The sequence below is a fragment of the Pseudonaja textilis genome, chromosome 1 (assembly GCF_049901715.1).
Source record: "Pseudonaja textilis isolate UNSWEBS1 chromosome 1, rPseTex1.2, whole genome shotgun sequence".
NCBI classification, from domain to species: domain Eukaryota; kingdom Metazoa; phylum Chordata; class Lepidosauria; order Squamata; family Elapidae; genus Pseudonaja; species Pseudonaja textilis.
Window position 1 is genome coordinate 255,009,945 of NC_141990.1, and position 23,316 is coordinate 255,033,260.

The 23,316-nt window shown below is 37.6% G+C and overlaps 1 protein-coding gene across 2 annotated transcripts in view; it reads right to left on the reverse strand.

Moving 5' to 3' along the window:
• Positions 1–23,316, reverse strand: part of ABTB2 (ankyrin repeat and BTB domain containing 2) — a 146,615-nt gene that overhangs the window by 98,986 nt on the left and 24,313 nt on the right. The gene's annotated exons all lie outside the window — the stretch shown is intronic.

The following is a 23,316-nucleotide window of genomic DNA, read 5'->3' on the forward strand; positions in this document are numbered from 1 at the left end:
GAACAAAAAATCATCTTAGTGGTACGTATAGGCAAACTTTGACTTATGGACTGGGAGCATCTCAGTCACAAAGGCTCAATGAATTGTCATTTTTCCCACCAGCTAGCTAGCTGATCACCCTTATTCGTTGAAACAGAGAACTTCATTTCCTGCTGTTAAAAAAAAGAAGGTGGATTGTCCACCCTTTTCAACAATAGCACCAAAATCGTGTTGTATTCTATATTGGAAACCAGCAATTTGCCCTAAGGATCATGGGAAAGTGAAACATTTCCTGTCTTTCTTCTTTGGCCCATGAATTCCTAAAGCAGGGATTCTGCTTGGAAATGTTGGGAGACAGGGGGACTCTGTTTCCTCTTCCTTCCCAGCAACTAACTTTATTTATTTATTTGTTTGTTTGTTTATTTATTTATTTATTTGTCAATTGCTTACAAGATAATAGGTATAAGTAAAAACATAGTTATGAATACATGGATACATATAAGAAAAATAAAAGAAATAGGACAGGGACAGTAGGCACGTTGGTGCACTTATGCAGACCTACAGACCTCTTAGGAAAAGGGTGAGGTCAATAATAGAAAGTCTAAAGGTTAAAGTTTTTGGGGTTTGGGGAAGAAACCACAGGCTCGGGTAGAGTATTCCAGACATTGATCACTCTGTTGCTGAAGTCGTATTTCCTGCAATCAAGTTTGGTGCAGTTAACCATGAGTTTGTATCTATTGTGTGCTCTTGTATTGTTATGGTTGAAGCTGAAGTATTCATTGACAGGTAGGACATTGCAATGTAGGATTTTATATACTATACTTAGATCTATAAATCTATACTTAGATTTAAGGTATTATTATAACAATAGGTAAAGACTAGTCAAGGTTATCAAATTTTTCTAGGAGTGCAAATCTTTATTTGTTTAATAAGAAGGAATTCAATGAAATTTACTTCCAATAGATTGACATATAGAACTCCAGTTGAGTTTTATGGTATGTTTCCATAGCATTTACGCAATAGTTATTTCTCAGGCTAACCTCTCAGGTTCTTTAAAGTCAGTATCAACACTTGGGTATATTTTATTTTTAAAAAGTTGATGTCTCTTAAAATAATTATTTTAATATCTACTAGTTTCCAAGGCACTAAGAAAAAGTGAGTATCAACATCATTCTAAAGCGTTTGTTCAAGCAATCTTGAAGTCGCATCTCACATAAGTACTTTTCCTGCTTCCACCTTTCTAAAAATGTCTGTGTCTAATAAATGAAATACCTATCATGTGTTTTCTCTTACACCTCTTCAGGTCCAGAATATGGCACTGCAAAAATAGGCTTGACAGAGGACATCTCACAGAGATGTTAAATGGGTATCCATATAACTTAAACAGACATTGCTATACTGTACAGTTTCAAAGGAATCCCATTTGCATATAACAGCCTGACGCTAAGTTTGTGTGTTTATGTAATTTGTACAATTATGTAACAGTAAACGCTAAGTTTGTGTGTTTATCATAATTTGCTTCTTGGGGCATTTGCACCAAGACAAATTCCTTGTGTGTCCAATCACACTTGGCCAATAAAGAATTCTATTTACAAATCTATTATCATATCCTGTGCAATGCCAGCTGTGCTTACCTGACTAGCCCAGCTATCAAATGATAAAGTGATAGTGGAGAATTAATACTGCCACATGGTAGGTGATATTATGAGCTCTTATCTGTCTTGGTTATATTCTTTAACAGAATTATGTCACCTGGTTTTAACCATCTATTTCTTTGCTTCATAGGCAAGAACATCTCTAAATCTAAAATCAGTTGAAAGTATCTATCAGGAATTTTACTTGCTTTGCCAGATTTCCATTTATTGAAGCTCATGTAGTGCTCACAGTTGTAATACCTTTGATCTAACCCGCTCGCTCCAGCTTCTTCTAATATTTACTAACTATAACATATGTTGATTCTGAGTGACCAACCAAACTATCAAATTATCCCAAAAATAAAATGGACATTATGACCATTAAATTTATAAATATTGTGCAATCCAAATGCTTCAGTCTTGATTAAGTGCAAAGAACGGAAGTGCTTTGTTGAAAGAATACATTTTAATAATAATCTGATCTCTGAGCCAAGATTTCTTAGCATGTCAATTTTTCTCATTTGGCAGAGCTGCTTAAAAAGAAAAGTCTGGCAATAATCCCACCTGGGACACAATAAGGCAAGTTAGCCATTTCAAAAGCAAAAATAGCCTTGATTCTTATGAATGTCAATGAAAGTATTCTAAGAGGCAGCTGGGAGTCACAACTGTAAATATAGACTGTCAAAAGACTCCTGAATTGAGTGCCAGGATAAAGTGGGAAGGGCCTTGGAGGAACACTATAATAAACCATTTAAGTAGTAAGCAAATACACAGCCTGCTCTAAGTCATTATCTTTCTATATAGGATGGCTCTTCCTCTTTCAAGTTTCTTTTGTTTGTTTTAATTTGATTTTTTATCCATTTTTAAAATCCATTTTAAAAAATTATATAGATACAACAGGATAAGATCACTGTGACTAAAGATGTTTAAGGTTAGTTCGTATAACATGGGAATGAATTTTTGCAGGAAACCTTGATCACATGTGCTTTGCTTCTGCTGCAAGTAAACCCGGAGTAGGCAAACCTTTCTGAATTACAGGGCACTTCTAGAATGCAGAGGATTTGTCAAGAGTGATCTCACAACTAGCTACAGTCTTCACAAAATGTTTATCATAGTGGAGGTGATCAGTCACAGAACATTTACCAGAAATAAACTTGGTAATTTATACCAGAAAGTTTCCTGCTAACGATCCAGCATTAACAGACATGTTTTTTTTCTGTGGTTTCCAATTCCTAGCTTGTTTGAGAGTAACTAGTAGAATAGAATAATAGAGTTGGAAGGGACCTTGGAGGTCTTCTAGTCCAACCCCCTGCTAAAGAAGGAAACCCTATACCATTTCAGACAAATGGTTGTCCAGTCTCTTCTTAAAACCTTTCATTGTTGGAGAATTCATAATTTCTGGAGGCAAGTTGTTCCACTGGTTAATTGTTCTGTCAGGAAATTTCTTCTTAGTTCTAAGTTGCTTCTCACCTTGATTAGTTTCCATCCATTGCTTCTTGTCTTGCCCTCAGGCAAGACAAGATAAATAAAAAGCAGAAGATGCTTCCATATCTCTTTTAGCTGTTTCCCTGGCAGAATAATCCATGAAGTTCATTCACAAGTTATGTTTATTGATATCAACTTGTGAGAAGCATTAATGCCTATACATCAGTGAGGATCTAGGATTCAAAATTAGAGCTAAGAATATGATATGGTTCCAACATCAGGCTTTTTTCTTTTTTTCTTGGAAACTTTTTTCTAACATGCTTGTTTAATCATGACTTCTTGAAACTCAAAACCCTGCAATGAATTTTGTGGAATTTTAGTTAGCCTCCATGGATTTTGGATTTTATTTATCACATTACTTTGACCCCAGTTAAATACATATTCTGACATCAGCCTTGGTTTCACCTGCAACCAGTACCATAGCATGAAAGTAACAAAACAATTGCATCATAAATACTATACAGTGCATTGAATACCTGTAAAAAATTGTCATCTTTACTTTTCATCATGTCAAAGTTTTGTCTTTTTAAAAAACACACCCCTTTTGGGCTGAGATTAACCAGTGGATATCTTCAGTATCTAGGTATTTTCAGAAACGAGCAAGGGAAATTCTCATTCTCGAAAATGTTTTTGCTAGCTTCTTATTTCTCTGGTGTTTATATTCTTTAATATTAGAGTGTTATATCTTTCACTTACTATTGTTTATCTTGGAACTCTTTCTGTATGTTAAAGTCAGGACAAATCAGTTTATGGGTTTCTGTTCAATGATACCATTGCTCACTTGAAATTGAAGCATTATACCAGTAACTTTTTAATTACATTGCTTAATAAATGTACATGCAGAATTATTTAAAAACATATGTAATGTCCCCAAAGGGAAAAAAAAACCCCACACATTTCTTAGGTTTAAAAGGTATCTCAGTTCAACAATTTCATAAATTTTTATGGTCTTGTCTCAGTCCACTTGGCGCTGTTTACTAAGACAGCTTAATTTAATTACAAGAATACATGGTTTGACTGGTCGATTGCCACAATAGAGGCATAAACCATCACGACGATGTCTATCCTTTTCTATTTGAGTCAGACGAGGGCGGCCAGCCCCCAACTGCATGGGTTCCTCCAAAGGCACTTCCACCAAGGGCACCGTCTTGCTGGAAACAGATACGGTCTCTGTCTGTCGTCGCACCTGTCGCTGCTGAAGTCTAGCATCGATACCAAGACACAGATGCATGAGCTCCTGAAGGATGCGAGGGCATTCAGTGCGCGCCAACTCATCCAGGAGCTCCGATGACAAACCCTCCTGGAACTGGTCTAATAGTGCTGCCTCGTTCCATTGTACATCCTGAGCAACCACCCGAAAACTAGCAATATAATCCATGAGTGAGCCACACCCCTGCTTCAACTCTCTCAAATGTCTGTTTGGCTTCGAACAGGGTCCTCAAACGTGGCCTGAAACTGGCGGCAAAACTCGGTGTAATTGTCCAACACCTGGTTGGGCTGGGTCAACAGAGGCGTTACCCAGGGGGCTACAGAGCCTGACAACAAACTAATCAAAACCCCCACCTTATCCCGGTCAGTGGGAAAGTTCTCAGGCTGAAGGCTCATGTAAAGCTGGCACTGCCCAAAAATTGCTGGAAATTGGGCCAGCGAACCATCAAATTTATCTGGCACTGCCACTGGGCATTTTCGGCGTGGCTGGGCAGTTTGCATTTGTGCCACCTGTGCAGTCAAAAGAGCCACTTGCTGGCTTAACTAGGCAATCTCTGCTCTGAGCTGATCCATGGTCACCCCACAAAAAGCAAAAATAAGTTGAAGGGGTGGCTGGAGTCAAAATGTGATGACCTGTAGTCTCTCAAAATAACCCAAACCCCAAAACATACATTAAAATCTGGTAATGCCTTCAACTTAACTTCACTGTTTTATTAGGCACAGTTTAAAGTCACAAAAGTAAATAATGAGGCAAAAGGAAACCAAAACAAACCACATTGACAAGAGTTCCGAAGCAAGCCAGTTAATTAATCATACATTCCAGGAAGATAATGGGGAGAGTCCATGGGAAGCACACCAACAAAGATAAACCTCTTTCAAAGGAAACACTAAACTTTGACTCCAGCAATTCTGACTACGCAGTTACAAACTCATATACATAGCTCCCAGCTGCAAGCCACAAGGAGGATCATGGTAATCTCCTCCTGAGTAGACCTCTCTTTTCCCTGATACTCTCCTCTCTGCGTGCCCTAGGATGGATAGGGGATGGGCCTGGATCATCTTCTGATTGCTCAGCCGGCCTCTGCCCTTCCCCAGCTTCCTCCACAACCTCTGGAGTCACACTCTGACTCCCTGTTGGCTGTTCCTCCTCTTCCTCAGAGTCAGTCTCCACCAGGGGCATGACACGGTAGCAGCCCAGCCCTGGGAAAGATACTGTAAAATCTCCAGTCAGAAATGGTCTTTGCCGGTTCTCTCAACTACTCAAAATTTCTGTTACTGGTTCTCCAGAACTGGTCAGAACCTGCTGAATACCACCTCTGATCTGAATGTAAATGACATGACCACTGGGATGCTGCAATGGTCATAAGTGTGAAAAATGATCATAAGTCACTTTTTTCAGTGCCTTTGTAACTTTGAACGGTAACTAAATTAACTGTTGTAAGTCAGGGACTACCTGTACCCTGGATTATGAGATAACATGGTTTGATGCACTTAAGAGCATGACTAACAAATAGTTTGTTAAGCTTTTCAAATACCATCAAGTCTACTGGTATCATCTTTTTAAAAATTAATTTGTTGCAAATTGCTTGATGTAAGTGACGAATACAATGGTCTGCATGATGTGAACAGAAGGACAATTTTTAATAGCAGCAGAACCTCTACACCCTTTTTATTGTATTTCACTTTCACTGCACACTTGGGGCTTTTAAAACCAAACCTACATCTGTGTTAGGGGTTTGATTTCAAGAGTGTTTTTGGTCTGATGTAGAAAGCTTATTCCATGCTACTTAAAAATGTATTGTTTCATTGTCTTCCAAGGAGAGGTGGTGAAGATCAATTAATCAGCAGTTGATAGAACATCACAATTAACAAAAATCAAAGCCAAATTTTATGTTTATTTCTAAACTTAAGACTTTGCAGCAACCTCCTGGTTAAAAACCAAGATATTTAATTACATCGCCTAACGTGATTTCAATAATTTCATGTTTTGTTTTAGGAAACTGCATGAAAGTGAGTTTTTCCTTATCCATGTGGCTTTGTTCTATATCTGCATGTGCAGTCTAATCTGTTGACCTTGGTGACAACTCTACTCATCTAAATGCTGACACAATTAAAAGAGAAAAACAATAGATACTATTCCCTTCCTGCACAGAAAGCATCAATAAAATGATCAGCTAAGCTTCAGAATCTATACATGACTGCCCAAAGATTCCCCAAGGGCTTAATTAGTCAATGATAAAGTTACCCTGACACTACTAAGGGCACAGTTTAGTAGCAGAACCTGTATGATTGATACATTGGAATTAAAGAAGCAGTCATGCTTCAAAGTGGGATATATAGATTGAAGTTAGTAGAACAAATGTATTTTCTCTTTTAAAAATGCAATATATGCTTAGAGATATTTTAGGAATGCTTGTGCAAATTGTTTTTTAGAATGCTAAGTAGTGCTTGTTTTCTTCTACCCATAGTCTAGCTCAGCAAGCCATTTTACGTTACAGAAGGACTTTCGAACATATTTTTCTTTCTTTTATGTCTGATATCTGCCTGCCTGCCTGCCTGCCCGTCTGTCTGCCCGTCTGTCTGTCTGTCTGTTTATCTATCTATCTATCTATCTATCTATCATGTTATTACAAAGAACCACACAGCTATTTAGTAAAGATAGGAAAGTACATGTAGTACTCGAGTTATGAGCACAATTGAGCCCAAAATTTATGTTGCTAAGCAAAACATTTCTTAAGTGAGTTTGTCCCATTTTTATGACCTTTTTTGCCAAAGTTGTGATTCACAGGAAGTGAATCATTGCATTTAACAAGTCAAGTAACATGGTTGTTAAGTGAATCTGGATTCCCCATTAACTTTGCTTGTCAGAAGGTCGCAAAAGCGGACCACATGAGCCCAGAAAAGTGCCACCGTCATAAATGTGAAATTGCCAAGCACCTGAATTTTGATCATGTGACCATGATGATGCTGCAATGGTCATAAGCGTGAAAAATGGTCATAAGTCACTTTTTCAGTGTTTTTGTATCTATAAACCATCACTAAATGAACAGTTGTAAGGCCTTTTGAAACCATCCCTGAAGCATGTCAGCAGGATTGACATCATTCCATAGAACAGCTGCCACCATGGAAAAGACCTGCCTTTGTATCAGTGCCAAGTGGCAATGCAGACTTTCAGGTGTGCTCTACTTCTCACATATTGCTCCTGGCATAAAAGTCTTCATTAACAGCCAGGCTGCTATTGAGCCACTTTCAAGATGAATATATATATGTACACATATAACATGCACATGCACACACAGAGACACACACACACACATGTATGTATGTATGTATGTATGTATGTATGTATGTATGTATGTATGTTTCCATTTGTCTAAATATGGCAGGCATGCTTTCTATACCAGTGGTTGTCAACTAGTTGGCCAGAGCCCACTAGCAAGAAAATTTTGGTGGTCTGCAGAGAAATGTCACCCCCAAAGCACCCCCCAAAGCAATTAATCCAGGCTGCACAGGAACACAAGGCTGCGCCACCCACATGGCCCGTGGAAACACAAGGCTTGCGTCACTTGCATTGCAAACAACATGAGGAAGTGAGGGGAGGGGGGAAAGGACAGACAGGGGAAACTTGCTCCACTTGCCCCAGGTGCCTCGCCTGGCCACCGGGCTGCTTCTTTCCGCTTCTTTCTTCTTCTGCTTTTGGCTGCACGCAAGGGAAGCAGCAAAAGTCTTTCTTTCTCTCCCCCAAACTCCGCCAGAAATGAGTCTTTGGGACTCTGTAAGACATCCTGCTGCAAAAGGCTGTGCCGGTGCGACCAGTCTCACAAAGACTCATTTCTGGCAGGGTTTGGGGGAGAGAAAGAAAGACTTCTGCTGCTTCTGCTGCTTTCCCTGCATGAAGCCAAAAGTCTCTCCACACCCCCAAGAAAGGAGCTGGAGACGGTATCCTGTGATCCCAAATAAAGAATGATCAGTCAGTAGGAAAATGGGGTGTGGAATTTTCCTGCAGATTTTTTAGGGATCTTTCCAGGGTCTCTGGTCCACAGGATTTAAAATTATGCGTTTGATGGTCCCTGAGGTCCAAAAGGTTGGTGACCCCTGATCTATACCATTAATATTTCATTAACTGATACAAAAGTACTATTTTGGGCCACTAAAGCCTCTTGCTGATCTATTTGGATCATCAGTTTATTACTCTGGAGATCAACATTATCATGTTCTGGCTTTCTACTCCCAGTTATTCCAAATTCAAGCATGCCAAACATAAGCAAATATCTCCAGCTGGAATTAACTATAGAGATCCAACTCACATCCAGATGAGGAAGGAAGAAGGCGAGTGGGCATGTCTTTGCAAAGGGAAGAGATTGCCTGCCCATTACTAGATTGGAGTGATCCAGCTGAATCATCCCTGCTAATCCAAAGCAGATGAAAACATAATTGTTTTACTGCCAGTCTTGGTTTTGGTGCTTCTGGAAGCTGCTATCACAGCTGTGCCTTTAAAGCCATTCCAAACCAGAATATTTTAGGAATATGTATAAAATAAATAATTGTCAAGAACTTTAGTTTTTTTCCCCTCTGCACTTAACCTCTGCACTGGTAAGATATGGTCTACCCTACTGACTGTAGAGAAATCCTCCAGTCCTTGCACCGATGCAAGGATTGCAGATACCACTCTCTAACATAACTTTTTTTTACAAAGCCAAACAAGAAGACATTTAACTAGAAGTTTTTTTCAAATTGGAGAGTTGGAAAGTTGCTTGTCTCAAGTGCCCTTGCTATTAACAGAATTATAGTACTATTATTGCTTAGATACTGTAACTCAGGGCTGTCAAACTCCCGTCCCCCAGGCTCGATGTGTCACACGCTGGCCATGTCCACATCTGGTTTAGCAAAGGGGGAAAAAGACGATGTGAGTTTGACACCCCTGCTGTAACTGAATAGGGAGCTGAATATTGTAGCACCTTCAAGACCAACTACAATATTGAGGCATAAATTTTTGTGAGCAATCACTCACTTCAACTGTGGCTTCACGATATAGATAGACTTTAAAAGGGAAGGGAAGGGAAGGGAAGGGAAAGGAGTAATTCCAACACTGCCTACAGCTTCCAATGAGGCAATGACACACACTACAGGGAGAAGCCAACAGGACGTTGCTCCTACTTAACAGTTACTTTTTTGTCTGCTTGTAGTTATTCTGTTTCTCTGTTTAGGGAAGGAATATTTCTGAAATGATGACCCAATGGATCACAAGTTGTCTAGCAGACTTTAAATACAAATAATTAAAGGGACTAAGGGAACAAAGTGATAAGTTAATAGGTTTACACAACAGTATAGATTGTAGGAGGCCAGTCTTGTTTGTCTATGGCAGCCAAAAATCAGATAAATTGGATTGAACCATTTGTGACTAACTCAATTTATTTAAAGGCATAAGCTTTTGTGAGCTGTAGTTTACTTCAAAAGATCCATGGAGTGGTTAAACTGATATAGGATTTACAAAGGAAACGGGGTCACAAGAGAAGCTACGGTAGTTGTGTGCAGTTACACATGAGACAGATTACAAGTATCTCTTCAATTAGCAATTGTAATGTGTTAAAATCCCATTGTGTTAAGACCTTCTGAGATAGCATGACACTCTGATATATGTGAGTTATCCTGCCTCTTGCTCTACAATAATTTCATTGTTCTAAAATAGCCACCTTGAAATCTGTAATTGAGTGTGCTAGGTAGTTAACGCGTTCTGATATTAGTTTGTCCTTCTTTTGAGTCCTGATGTGAAACTTAATTCTTATGTTTAAAGTTTGTCCTGTTTGTCCTACATAGACACCACGGGGTGTTCCTGACAGATGATACCATATATCACATCAGAGGATGAGCATGTAAAGGCACCTCTAAACTTTGTGTGAAGTTATTAGTGACTGTGATGGCATTTTGTTAATGTGGGGGTAAAGTATATATCTGGGGTTATTTGCAGAATCTAGTCTCCACATTAGTATCATTGTTTCTCATCTTTTTCAGGGTGGTGTCTATATATAATTATGGGCCCACCTCCAGGGCCTGTTATCTCAGAGATAGCAGAGACTGAGAGAAAGATTTGACATGCGTGTGTGGGCACTGAGTGTAGCTTTCTAAATTATGATATACTAAGAACTCATTGCTGTATAAATGGATTGGGATGACCTAACTTATTGTAGCTTGATTGTCTCTCCTTATATTGTGGTTGCTTTGTGGTGGCAAAGTTTATGTTCCACAACTGCGTCTTTGAGGTTAGGAACGGAGGGTCTTGGGAAGTCAAAATACTGTGTCTTGTCTTGTAACTGTTCGGATTTCTGAGGCCTGTTTGTGTTCATTTATTCTTTTGCACAGAGAGATAACTGAACAACAGTTCATTAGACAACCCCAAAGCATTGCAAAAGGCCTGAGACAATGGGTGCCCATTAGCCAATAAAGTAATTCCCATTTATGAGATTTTCTTCTCAATCTCACCTACTGTATTGTATAAACCTATAAACTATCTATTTGTATTTTCTTTTCCCTTCTCCCGCCCACTCTTTTAATTCTCTACATTAAACTCCTCTAATAAAAAGCCATTCTATGCATCTGATTAAGTGAGCTGTTGGTCACAAAAGCTTATGCCCTCATACTCCCTTGCATACCTGTTACTTTTAAAAGTATTACCAGACTTTATGTCTTATTGCCACATAGACTAACATAGCTTTCCCCTCGTCTCTAGTTGAATACCGGATTATAATTTATCTTTGCCTGTTTCATGTAGCGTACACTAGTTTCTCTGCAGGGATGTTGCATTAATATTTACACTGCTCTTTAACAGCTGAAGTCAGGGACCTGGGTAGACGCTACCTTGCACTGTACTGGGCATAAAATCTAATGCTGAACTGATTTAAAATTCAACAAACAATATGCATCTACACATATTTTTCCCCCCACTCTGATGGTATGCCAAGAAAGCTTTCGTGATCCTTTAAAACAATAAAACAACTTAATCTAATTGCAGGAAAGAAAGAAGAAATGGGCAGAGTGGTAATGTTCTGGTACGTATTAGTCAGAGTAATGTAAGAATGCCACCCAAACCAAAAGAGATATGCTATCATTACCGAGGGAGAGATTTTCCCCATCATTTCCAATACAGGAAGCCACCTTGGTTTACCATCAGAAAGAAATGGCTTTGCTCTGTTGAGCAACTGTTTGTCACAGGAAGGGTTACACAGAGATTGTGGCTGGAATGGATCTGTGGTGAGCTGAATGAAAATGGCTGAGATAATGACTCTCATGCATGGTGACTTGTAATCAAATACCATGTAAGCCTCGCTTAGATGCGGAAAGTAATCCATGAGAGTTGCACCCCGTCTTTCAAAGTTTAAATAGGGCTGAATTGAGTGGCTTTATAAGTCAGGAATACATTAGGCAAATTATTTGCGTTTGGCTATAGATATAAATACTGTGCCTAAAACTACCTTCATTAAGAAAGCACACAAACAGAAATTAAAATAAAAATAAACATGGGGTTGTGCCCAGCATTCCCCCCGTCTACTTTTTTTTCATTTAAAAAAATTAATTGTCAAAAAAAAGAAGAAACTGATTTCAGGGCAGGTTTTATGTCAAAGTAAACAGGGCTATTGATTTTCTTTACAATAAAATAAAGCCACACCAACAAAATACCCCTCTTATACTCTGAAATTAGAAAAAGATAGGTATTAGAATCATTGATTGCATTAGACCATTTAGAGTTTCCAGCAATAAGACTTCAATCAATACAAAGTCTATTGCTTAACACGTGTATTTATATCACGGTCGGGAAAAATAATGTTTAAAACATTAACAACCTCATTTCTTGACTCTCCCCTTATTTCCAGTTGGTACTCCAACAAAATCAGTTTTTAGAGAAAGATGGCGAAATCAAGACTTCATTCCTCAGTTATGTTTAGAAGACATTTCCCTTCATTCGTCCATTTTAAGCCAGATAGATCAGCAAAAATGCTCAGCCAAGATCATTTAAAGATGAGTTGTCAGAGTCCATGAGGCAAACCCCATTCACTTCTACCCTATGGAACTGGCACACATAGTTGGCCACCAAGAAAGGCAGGTATTTCCTTGCTGTTCCTTTCTTCACCAAACAAACATATGGCACATATATATTTTCCACTGATATTACTAGGCTCCTTTGAAATATGACTTTTGATTACACAGAGAGGACCTCCCAAAGAGTCTTATAATGCAGCTAAAGCTGATTCGTAATTAAACGTCCAATCCTATATACTTATTTAGGAATAATTCTGCCTGAACACAGGAAGGGCACTTTGTTTCCCAAATGAATGTTTTCCCCAAACATTGACTTATGTCATCTGTCCTCCATTTTGTGGGGGTCCTTTTGTTCATTTTTCAGAATTCAAGCGTAATCTTAACAGTTATTGACAGAAAAATAGGCAAAAATAGGTTTTATGTGTATGCTATCACTGGGGTTGATTATGAATAATTGTGGGATGGACCGATAGACTGCAGTTAAAGATGCATTTTAGTTGTATTCAGTTTGGTTACATTTTAATGATGCTGGATTTGCTCCCTGAATAGATGTAGACTTAAAATCATTCTGCAGATAAGAAAATTCACATAAATTTACAAAAGCCCTTCAAGGAAGCAGAAAAAGTAATTTAACCTCTAAGGTTGGCGTTGTGTGCCTGTAGTCTTAATTTGCTTTTGGCTATAAATTCCAATGATTATATTGTGAGTCCTAGCAAGGAATAAAATACAGTATATGTGCAGGGCTTAGTAAATCAGATGACTTACATATAGATTGCATGTTAATTCCTGCACAGAGGTGCTTTCCAATGGAAATTGTGTACTGAGTGATTTGCCTTTAATTGGGTTTGAAATATTAGCTGGAATACATGAATGTGTCTCCCATGGGACAGCCACGTTTTAATGTTACTATGCTAATGACAAATGCCTTTCAAAACCTCAATTTCTAGCATATTCTAATGTTTAAATCAAAACAGGGACATGAAAAAGAACTCTTAATTTACCACATAGTATAGGCTATGATTAAAGCCACCAGGACCAGGTTCCTGAATTTAGCTATATAAATATACCCAGCTCAGTCTTACAATTACTTTACTGACAAGGAAGGGGGAGTTAATGCCTAATCCCATGTGCATAAAGTTACCACTACCAGCTTTTAAAGTTGTGCAGTAGATATTTGTGCTTAGACAAATCCAGGATTTCACCTATATTTTGTTTTCAGTTAGTTGCACTTAAGCAGCTTATTAGATTGCTTGCGTCATAATGAATTCTTAAACAGGGTTAATGCCATTTCTCTTAAGGCATCTATATAAACAGTTTCCTTAAATGTTACACTGAATTAACAAACCAGCATAGTTTAACATAGTTTTATCATTTTAAAACAGAAAGCCATGAAGAATTACAATCAGTGATGCAAACAAAACAAGTTTTGGGGGCAGATGTCATGGATCTTACTTCCTTACCAGGAAAGCAGCTAAATGAAATCAAGGTTGATTTACTGCATTTTGAAGTAAATTAAGAATTATTACACTTTGAAGTCTTCATTATCCAATAAGATAGATAAATCAGAGTCTATAATTATCTAAAGTAACTTAGGTACCAGTTACCAAGAAATTTTGAAACTTCTGTAAAAAAAATCCCTAAGATTGGATTGCAAATGATATTATTAAGGGATACTACTACTATTGTTAGTAATAATGATGATAATGAAAAAATGGAACAGATAATAAAGAGCTCTATAAGCCTGGAAAATAGAATACAGATGTTCTTGCTTGGAAGCTCATGAGGCCAGTGTCTTGTGTTTTTCATTTTATTATTCTTGATAGCTTTGTATGCTATCTAAAATCCTATTTTCCCAGCACCAAAATAGTTGTTCAGATGGAATCAACTTCCAAAGTAACTGAATGAGCCTCACAAAATATGTGTTGACTTTAACTACACAAAGGGGGATGCTTTATTTGTGTCCCTGTGCATTTTGAAACATGTCAGAATGTTTTCTGTGGCCTGCAATCTATATACCAGGCAGACATCTTTGTCATACATTTTGTCAGCTTTATGTACAACTGGACAACTCTGTGACTCTTGGATCATCCTGTGAGAAAAATGTATTGCAGTCTGATATGTCCAGAATGAACATGAAATTTTCCTGAATGGTATTGCTATCACTTTGCTTTAAAAATTAAAGAAGAAAACATCAGTTTATTAAAGAAGAAAATGTCTAACAAGAGAAATATAGCTCCTGTAATCCCATGATCAAGATTTCTGACTTCCTGCCATCTTCCCCATTGAGTTTGTTTGTGGGAAGCTGGTAGGAAATGTCAGAAATCATAGTCATGGGTTTGTGGGGATGCTGCAACAATCCCAATTTAGCAAGTAAAACTGATCAATTCCACTGGAGTAATCTGTCTTGGGTTTTTTTTTTAAACATGTTCTTTAAGTTAGCAGATTTTAGGTACCTTGTTTCAAAAACTGTTGCAGTATAAGGCATCATTTGGGCTAACTTGAAGGTATAAACAGACAAACACATAAACATGTTTGAAAGTGCAGATCTAAGAATGTAATATAACAAAAACCCATAGAATACAAAGAATTTATCCAGTTCAGCATCTTCTGCTTCCACAACAGGATATAATACCCTTAGTGTTGTTTCTTCTAACAATTGGTCCACGACTTCTACTGGGGTTTCATTTAACAGCTAGATGTTAAATGTGTTGCATTCATAGTTCATCCAGTCTGAATTCATCTACATGGCGAAATCAGTGTGATTCTTCTTTTTAAAAAAAATACTAGCATTGAATCTTTTCAATGATTAACCAATGCTATCTCTGGATTCATAAATCTAAATGTAAAATCAGGATTTTGTCTCAAAAGACATTACGTGGGAATTTCAGGGCAAAATCCATCTTCTTCTATTGTGCCTATTATATTTCATCCAAAGGCATCATTTTGAAAGAGCCTTTTAAGTGGAACAATTGGGCATGAGGTAGCTTCTCTATCCTGATGTCAAGGGCATTTTTTAAAAATTAAAAAACACTGCTATTTTTTAAACTTTCAGCTCTGTTCTATGTCAACTTTGAAACTAATGGCAACAGTCTTTCAGACTTTCACATATTAATACATTGATCCCAACATGGAAAAGAGTTTTATATTTCTTTTCAGCTGAGTAAATTGAAAGTAAATTGAAGAGTAGCAAGGAATCATATTTTATATCACTGGCACAGTGTTATGTGTAAATGGACTGAGGAAGTTGCGAGTTTCGCATCTCTTGCTTTAATACAAAGGATTCCTATTCCTGTGTTACATATAGCCAAGTAAGTTTTACAGAAGGCAAAAATAATTATGAAGCCAAGACCAGCTTGCAAGCCAGAGACTTCTCAGTAGCCAAAACAAGCAAAGCCTGACATGTTTTAGTGTATGCCTGCCCAGCCAGGGAAAAACTGACACCGCCTTAAATGAAGGCATGCATAGAAATCTTGCAAGGAATAACTCATTCTATGTACAGGAATTCAGCTGGGAGAATTAGGAAAGGTATGTGAGATCAAACGTGCAGTTTTGTGCCATGGCAACTGAGCAATGTACAGATTTTAGAGATAGACTGCATGAGTTTCCTGTGGTAGATTGTGTTTTGTTTATTCAGCAAGCTACCTATGAACACCTGGGTGGGAAGCAGGCAAATTGTGGGAATTCTAGGCTTATCTTAGGCCTTGATCTCACTTCTCACAAATGTTTTTGCCTATACTAGGAGAGTCACTTCCATTCAAAATAAGGCATATCTGTAGTTGAGAGATCTGTGTTGATTGATACCTAATAACCTAATAAGGCATGAATTTTCTGTTTGACAGGAAGATGATTACTCGGTTGAATTTCAAGCTATTTCAGAAAGCCATGGAGAGCTTGGGTGGTTAGTGATGGTGATGAGGATATAATATTTATACTTCATTACTGATTGCATTTCATTGTTGTTTAGGGAGTAATGCTAAATGCAAAGCAGAATGAAAATACATTTAAATCATCATTCTGCCTCTTCCACCCCTCCATGCATATATTTGAGAGTAGCAGAGCTATATCTGCTTTAAAAAATGGGGTATTAGCATCACTCTTCAGAACCTGAATTAAGGCACCATTCCACAATTCAGTTTTAATTCCACATTCTAAAAGCATAACCATATGGTATTTGAAATGACACTTCTCAAACTTTTGTTCCTTGCTAGCTTTTTATGAAGAAAGGCACAGCCTTGCTTACTATGTAAATTTATTCACTCCTTACCAATAATTTTATTAGCAATCATTGGAATGAGTGCCACTATGGCACTCTTTTTAATTTCTATGAAAAAATATGCTTGCTCCATTAATGTACTGGAATTCCTCTGGAAGCATTTGACTCAAAACTAGGGTGGTTGGATTCCTTTCTGTGTAATATGGATCATATTAACAGAAAGCTACAAAATAGTTTCATACTGAGGCTTGCAGAAAAGGAAGAGAAGAACTGGATTGTGTAACCCCTTTTACTTTTTTGTCACCCCCATACTTCTTTTATTTATATATTTTGCTGTGTTTTAAAAGTTTTACAATAAATTTCCTGGAACAGAAGATATAATAATAATGTAAGAATTGACCAGATTTCTCTCTTTGTCTGTGTATGTGTGAGTGCTTCTCTCTGGGTGTGTTTTTTTCTCTCTCTCTCTCGAATGCATATTCTGTCGTAATTGTAGAAGGCTCTCAAAAGATCACAACAGAAAACAAAACATATGAATTAAACCAGAAGACCATATAGCTACTATATAATAAATTATACAGAAGAAAAGAATAATATAAGCTAAAAACAGAAAAAGAAAACCTAGCCTAGACTGACTAGATTCTAAAGATTCCTGTGATGACCCAGGGTGGGATACAAACGTAGCAAAATCCAAAACATAAATAAATGTCCTTTAATGCCTCCAACTTAGCCCCACTGTTCAATAATACTCAGTTGGAGATAAAACGGTACTCAAAAATAGTCTTCAAAAGAAAGCAATGTAGTCCGAACATAATGAGCAGATAGAGGTGAAATAAAAAAACCAAACAAACTACAAGGACAAAATGTCCACAACGGAAAAGGAGAAGTATTTACCAAATTCAAGGAGATAACAAGGTACAGTCTATTGGAAGAATGCCAACCAAGATAACTTCAGAACAAAATAAAACACGCTTTGTTTCCAGCTTTTTCCAGTACGCAGGTCCAAACTCTTATGCAGTTCTCACACCTGCAACCCATGAAGAGTATCAAGACGACCACGTCTCTCCCTTATCCTCTGGATGGAGGATGGATAGGGGATGGGCCTGGATCCTCCTCTGACTGCTCAGCCGGCCTCTGCCCTTCCCCAGCCTCCTCCACAACCTCCGGAGCCACACTTCCAATCCCTGTCGGCTGTTCCTCTTGTCCCTCAGTCTCCACCAGGGACATGACAATTCCCCTCATACTGGAAGATGTTAATGGAAGAGCATATTCAGAAATATCCATTTACTAAAAAAGCAACTTTCATAGGTAGTCCTTGACTTACAACCATTCGTTTAGTGACCATTTGAAGTTACAATGGAGCTAAAAAGGGGGACTTGGGACAGTTTTTCACACATATAGCTATTGCTGTATCCCCACGGTCACACAGTGTTCCAGGTCATGTGATCACCTTTTATGACCTTCTGAGAAGCAAAGTCAATGGAGAAGCCAGATTTATTTAACAACTGTTTTCATAACTTAACAGCTGCAGTGATTTCACTTAACCACTGTGGCAAGAAAGATCCTAAAATGGGGCAAAACTCACTTAATAGCTGTCCTGCTTAGCTATGGAAATTTTGGGCTCAATTGCAGTAGTAAGTTTTGTATTCTATATTCTTCTTTCCCCTGAGTGGAATTTTTAGCAAATAGAGCAAGCTGCCTTAAGTCCTTTCTAGGTCAAGAAATATTGAGGGATTTAAAGTCATCATTTTCTGTCCAGAACAAACTGATACTCATTTATATTAAAGGTAATAATTAGCAAGTTCATATAAGGAAGCCGGTTTGAGAAATTTTCCAAAATCTATCCTGGATGCCACTGCAGCATTGTTCCATTTGATTCACCCTGTGACTATTTTTTAAAAAATTGCAATGCAATTCTATGGTAATTGTTTAAATTTATGTAGCTGTTTATCCATTTCATTCCTGGAGAATGTCATGAGTGATTTACTCTTATCTTGCATTCAGTAGATACTTTCCTCAGTGAATCCCACTGAATAGATTCAGATGTTATTTATTAGATTTTAATCCCACCTTTACTTCTAAATACACCCAGGGATGTATATACACCCAGGGATCTGATGCATTCCTGTAAATTTATTCTGCCTTTTCTTCAAAGTGGATTCTCACAATGGAATTCAATGGAGGTTACTTTTGAATAGGCACAGATAGGATTACAGTGTATGTTTTTTCTTCACCCTGATCTGCTGTGACATTAATATGAAGCATCAGATCATCTGATAGTCAGTTGCACTGAAGTGAGATACTTTGTGCTGGTTCTTGAATTTCACTATTGGATCTGATAAGCTATGTTTCAGGGCACAACTAAATAATATTTCCAATGTAAAGACAAACAAATGCATTATCCTGAACATTTTATTCTGATTGAGTTGTATAAATAACCGGGACCAACAAAATATGTATTTATTTAACAAACATATATGCTGCCCATCTTGCCAAAGCGACTTAAACTTTCTGGCAATGACTCAAGTAAAAGCTGCATCATATTTCTATATTAGTGGGTGAATATGTTGGCTATTAAATGAAGGATCTTTCTGTTTTCTGTAAAAGAAGTCATTGTTGTTTTTAAAAAGTACATCAAAAGGACAACAAAAATACTCCAAAGTTTAATTTAAACAGAGCCAACTGCCTCCTCCCAAAGTTTCACTTGTTAGGAGTGGCTGATTAAATTTGAATTTCCCAGCAGACTTTTGGTTTAGCAATGTAGCTATAGTATTGCCCCCAACGTGTTTATATTTCTGCTTACACAACAAATAATGGACAGAGTTACATTGCATTTAAAATGGGAAAATTTGAGGCATGTTTCCAGCCATGGGACAAATATGAGCTCACCAAGCAAACGTGATTTGGCCCAATCTTGCTTCTCATGTTCACGCCAAATAACATGTAATTTCTTGAACTGGACAGATCCTGTGAATCACCAGTTTTATTCAGCCAGAGGTGTCCGTCATAGAGACATGGTCTTGGATCTGGAATGCTTTCTAATTATATTGAGAGGAGCTTTATACAGAAATGTTCTTCTCTGATATTTCTATTCAACACTTCCAAAGTCAATACAAATATCAAGGGAGAAAGAGGACAACCTTGTCTTGTGCCTTTTCTTATATTAATAGGATCTGTAAATTCTCCCTCCATCATTACCTTAGCTGTTTGTTCATTATAAATTGCTTCTATTGCCTGAATAAATCTTCTAGCAAAGCCCATCTGTTCCATTAAAAGTAACATAAATCTCCAATTCACGTTATCAAATGCCTTTTGAGCATCTAAAAAAAATATCAAAGCCATTTGTTTTTCAGGATGTGCCTCATAGTATTCCAGGGTGTCCAGAATTACTCTCATATTGTCTCTGATTTGTCGCTTTGGCAAAAACCCATTTTGGTCTGGGTGGATAAAGTTATTCAAGTACTTTTTAAGTCTTTCTGCTAATATTGAAGCAAAAATTTTATAATCTGCATTTAGTAAAGAAATCGGTCTATAATTCTTGATTTGCAGTAGGTCCGCCTCCTCTTTTGGAATAAGTGTAATGTAAGCCTCTGACCATGTTTTAGGTATCATCTTTTTTAACATAACTTCATTCATAACTTCTAACAGTGGAATACACAGTGATTCTTGAAAGATTTTATAAAATTCTACAGGAAACCCGTCTGGACCTGGTGCCTTTCCATTATTTTGTTTCTTAAGTGCTTGACTTAACTCCATCATTGTTATATTACTTTCTAGCATTTCTTCAATCTCTTTAGGTATCTTAGGTAGATTTGCATTCTGTAGGTATTGTTTAACTTTCTCCTCATCAATGTCTTCTTTCTTATACAAATGCTTATAAAAATCATAAATAATCTCTTTTTTTTTCTTTGCTGCCATAACAAATTTTACCTTGATCGTCTATTAACTTTGCGGTATTTTCCTCGACTCTTTCTCCTTTCTCAATTTGTATGCTAGCCATCTACCTGGCTTATTTGCATCCTCAAAATAATTCTGTTTAGCATTCTAATTTTCTGTGCCAGTTCTTCTTTCTCTATTAAATCCATTTTATGTTTAGTTATATCCAATTTCATTTTAACATCTTTTCTGTGTGGCATTTTCTGTAATTCTTTTTCAAGTCCCTTATATTCATCATCCAAGGCTTTAAGAGTTCGCCTTTTCCTGTTGTTCTTTTTCTTGTATAGTCTATTATCGAAGCCTCTAACATAGGCCTTCATTGTGTCCCAAACATTCTGTATTGAGGTGTCTTCTTTTTCTGTTCTCTTTAAAGAAGAAAGGCCAATTCTTTCTCCATCCATTGTATAAATTCCTTATCCTTTAAAATAGAATTATTTAATGTCCATCTCGATCTTTTCCTTTGTCCCTTCCATTCAATTGTCAATGGGTTATGGTCAGCCCAAGTACTTGTTTCAATATTTACTTCTTGAATACTAGACATTAAATCTGTTGAGATCCAAATCATATCCAGTCTGGACCATGATAGATGCCTATTTGAATAGAACGTAAATTGCTTAGATTTATCATTTCTTTCTCTCCATATGTCTTTTAAAGTTAATTCATCTATCATTTTAAAAAAGGATTTAGGAAGAGTTTTCCTGTTATGCTTTACTGTTGTTGCAATATAGTCAAGTCTATTATCCACAATTCCATTAAAGTCTCCCATCATAATTACATTAGCATAGTCAAGTTCGGCAGTCTTAGTATGTAATTTTCTATAGAATTCTTCCTGTTTATCATTCGGTGCATAAATTGCAATCAAAAGTATCTTTCTATTATTGTCCATTATTTCTACCATTAATATTCTCCCATCATCATCTGTATAAACAGCAATCATATTTGTGTAGCAGTAGTTCTTGCTTAGCAACTGTTTCAAACTGCAACCATCTGCAGTTATGACTGTGCTGAGAAAGTGACTTTGTGACATATGTCCACATCTATGACCTTTGCAACGTCTCCTCCTCTCTCTTAATCATGTGTTTGCTATTAAAGTCATTTGGTATGCATTGTTCGATGTAAAATTATAAAATAATTGCTGAGTTGCTGGTCCAAATTATGGTCCAAATGACGACTATCTATATGATTTTGGATATAGCAGGTAGGCCCTTCTACCTATGTTTATTTAGAAACAAGTCATATTACTTTAAATTACTCTCAAAATAAATAATAGGAGAACAGCCTTATGGAGAGTCTTGCTGGTGAGAAAAAAAGCCCTCCCTAAAATTCCTTCTCTAGCATGTCCTTAGCCCCCTCCTCCCCCCAATAAGAGAAACATTAATTACAGTTTTGGCTAAGTCTAGTGGCTTTGCAATTGCTTGCACAAAACTCCACAATCATTTGCAGCCAAGGAGTCCTTGTCTTTAGCTTTTTCCCAACAACTCACAACATTTATGGATTTACAGATTACATTCAAACATGAGATTTTAAACTCAAATCAGGAAGCACTGTGAAAGTAGGAGCTCTCAATATTCCTGTAGAAGATCAGCAAATGAATTGGAAACTTTAGTTCTCGCATTTCCAGAAGAAGAAGAAAAAAATCAAGGAACGTATGAAACTTTTTAAACAAGTCAAATGGTGTCTTGTTCAAGTATCATAAATCATGAAGTTACACTAACATGTGATGTATTTTCAGACTTCTATCTGTAAAGCAGGGAAAATAAACTCTACTCCCTCCCTTTTTCTCCACCACTACTCTGGAAAAATTTAAAAAAAAACCAAGAAGGACACTTACATTGATTACATCCTTCCAAATGCTGAGTACTGTCAGCTTGGGTGGAAAATTAACTCCGGTATATTTGTTCACGGAGGCTGCAGTTGTGTAACTACAGACCAATGAATTACACTTTTTAAAAAACCCAGTTGCCTGCCTTAAGCATAACTTTTTCTAGCTAGAAGGCACTGCAATTCAGAACAAACCCCAATCCATTCTGCTTTTGAGTGAGTCTTGACTCCTGGCAACTCCGTGGACAAGCCCCTGCATTTTTCTTGGCAACCTTTTCGGAAGTGGTTTGCCATGGACGCTGAGAGAAGAAAGTCTGTCCGCAAGTATTAGGTGAAAATGAACAGGCAAAACTGAAAGTCACATTTTACTAGATCCTTTGATCCAGGATCAAAGTTACAGTATTAAAGGGCAAAACTCAGATGAAAACCTCTAGGACTGTAATTTCTTTCATGTCCCCTATGATGCTGCACAAGGCCAGTTTACCACTGCCACCTTTCATCAGGCCCAGCCTCCATTTGGGGCTGGGTTGCCAAGCCAGTGAACATCACTTATTTGGCGCAAGTTCCAATTTAACAGCAGGTTCAGTATGATTCAGGCACTAAGACCCATTCGCTCTGGCGGAAAGTGTATGTCGCAGACCATGTCAGTAAAGGAATTTCAGCTGATGGGGTCTAGACCAGGGGTCTTCAACCTTGGCAACTTTAAACCTGGCAGACTTCAACTCCCAGAATTCCCCAGCCAGCTTGCTGGGGAATCCTGGGGGTTGAAATCAGCCAGGCTTAAAGTTGCCAAGGTTAGAGACCCCTGGTCTAGAAGAGTCTTTTCTGCCATGGCTCTTTGGAAATTTTGCTTCTAGAAGTGTGAGGTCTGCCCCCACAATTTTGGCCTTCCAGACGGGATTAAAACCTGCCTCTGCCTTTGTACTGTTTCGCTTGGGGCCTCAGTGGGGCCTTATGCTGGAAATAGTTGGTAAAGTAATAGAGAAGATCCCACCTCAGCAGTTC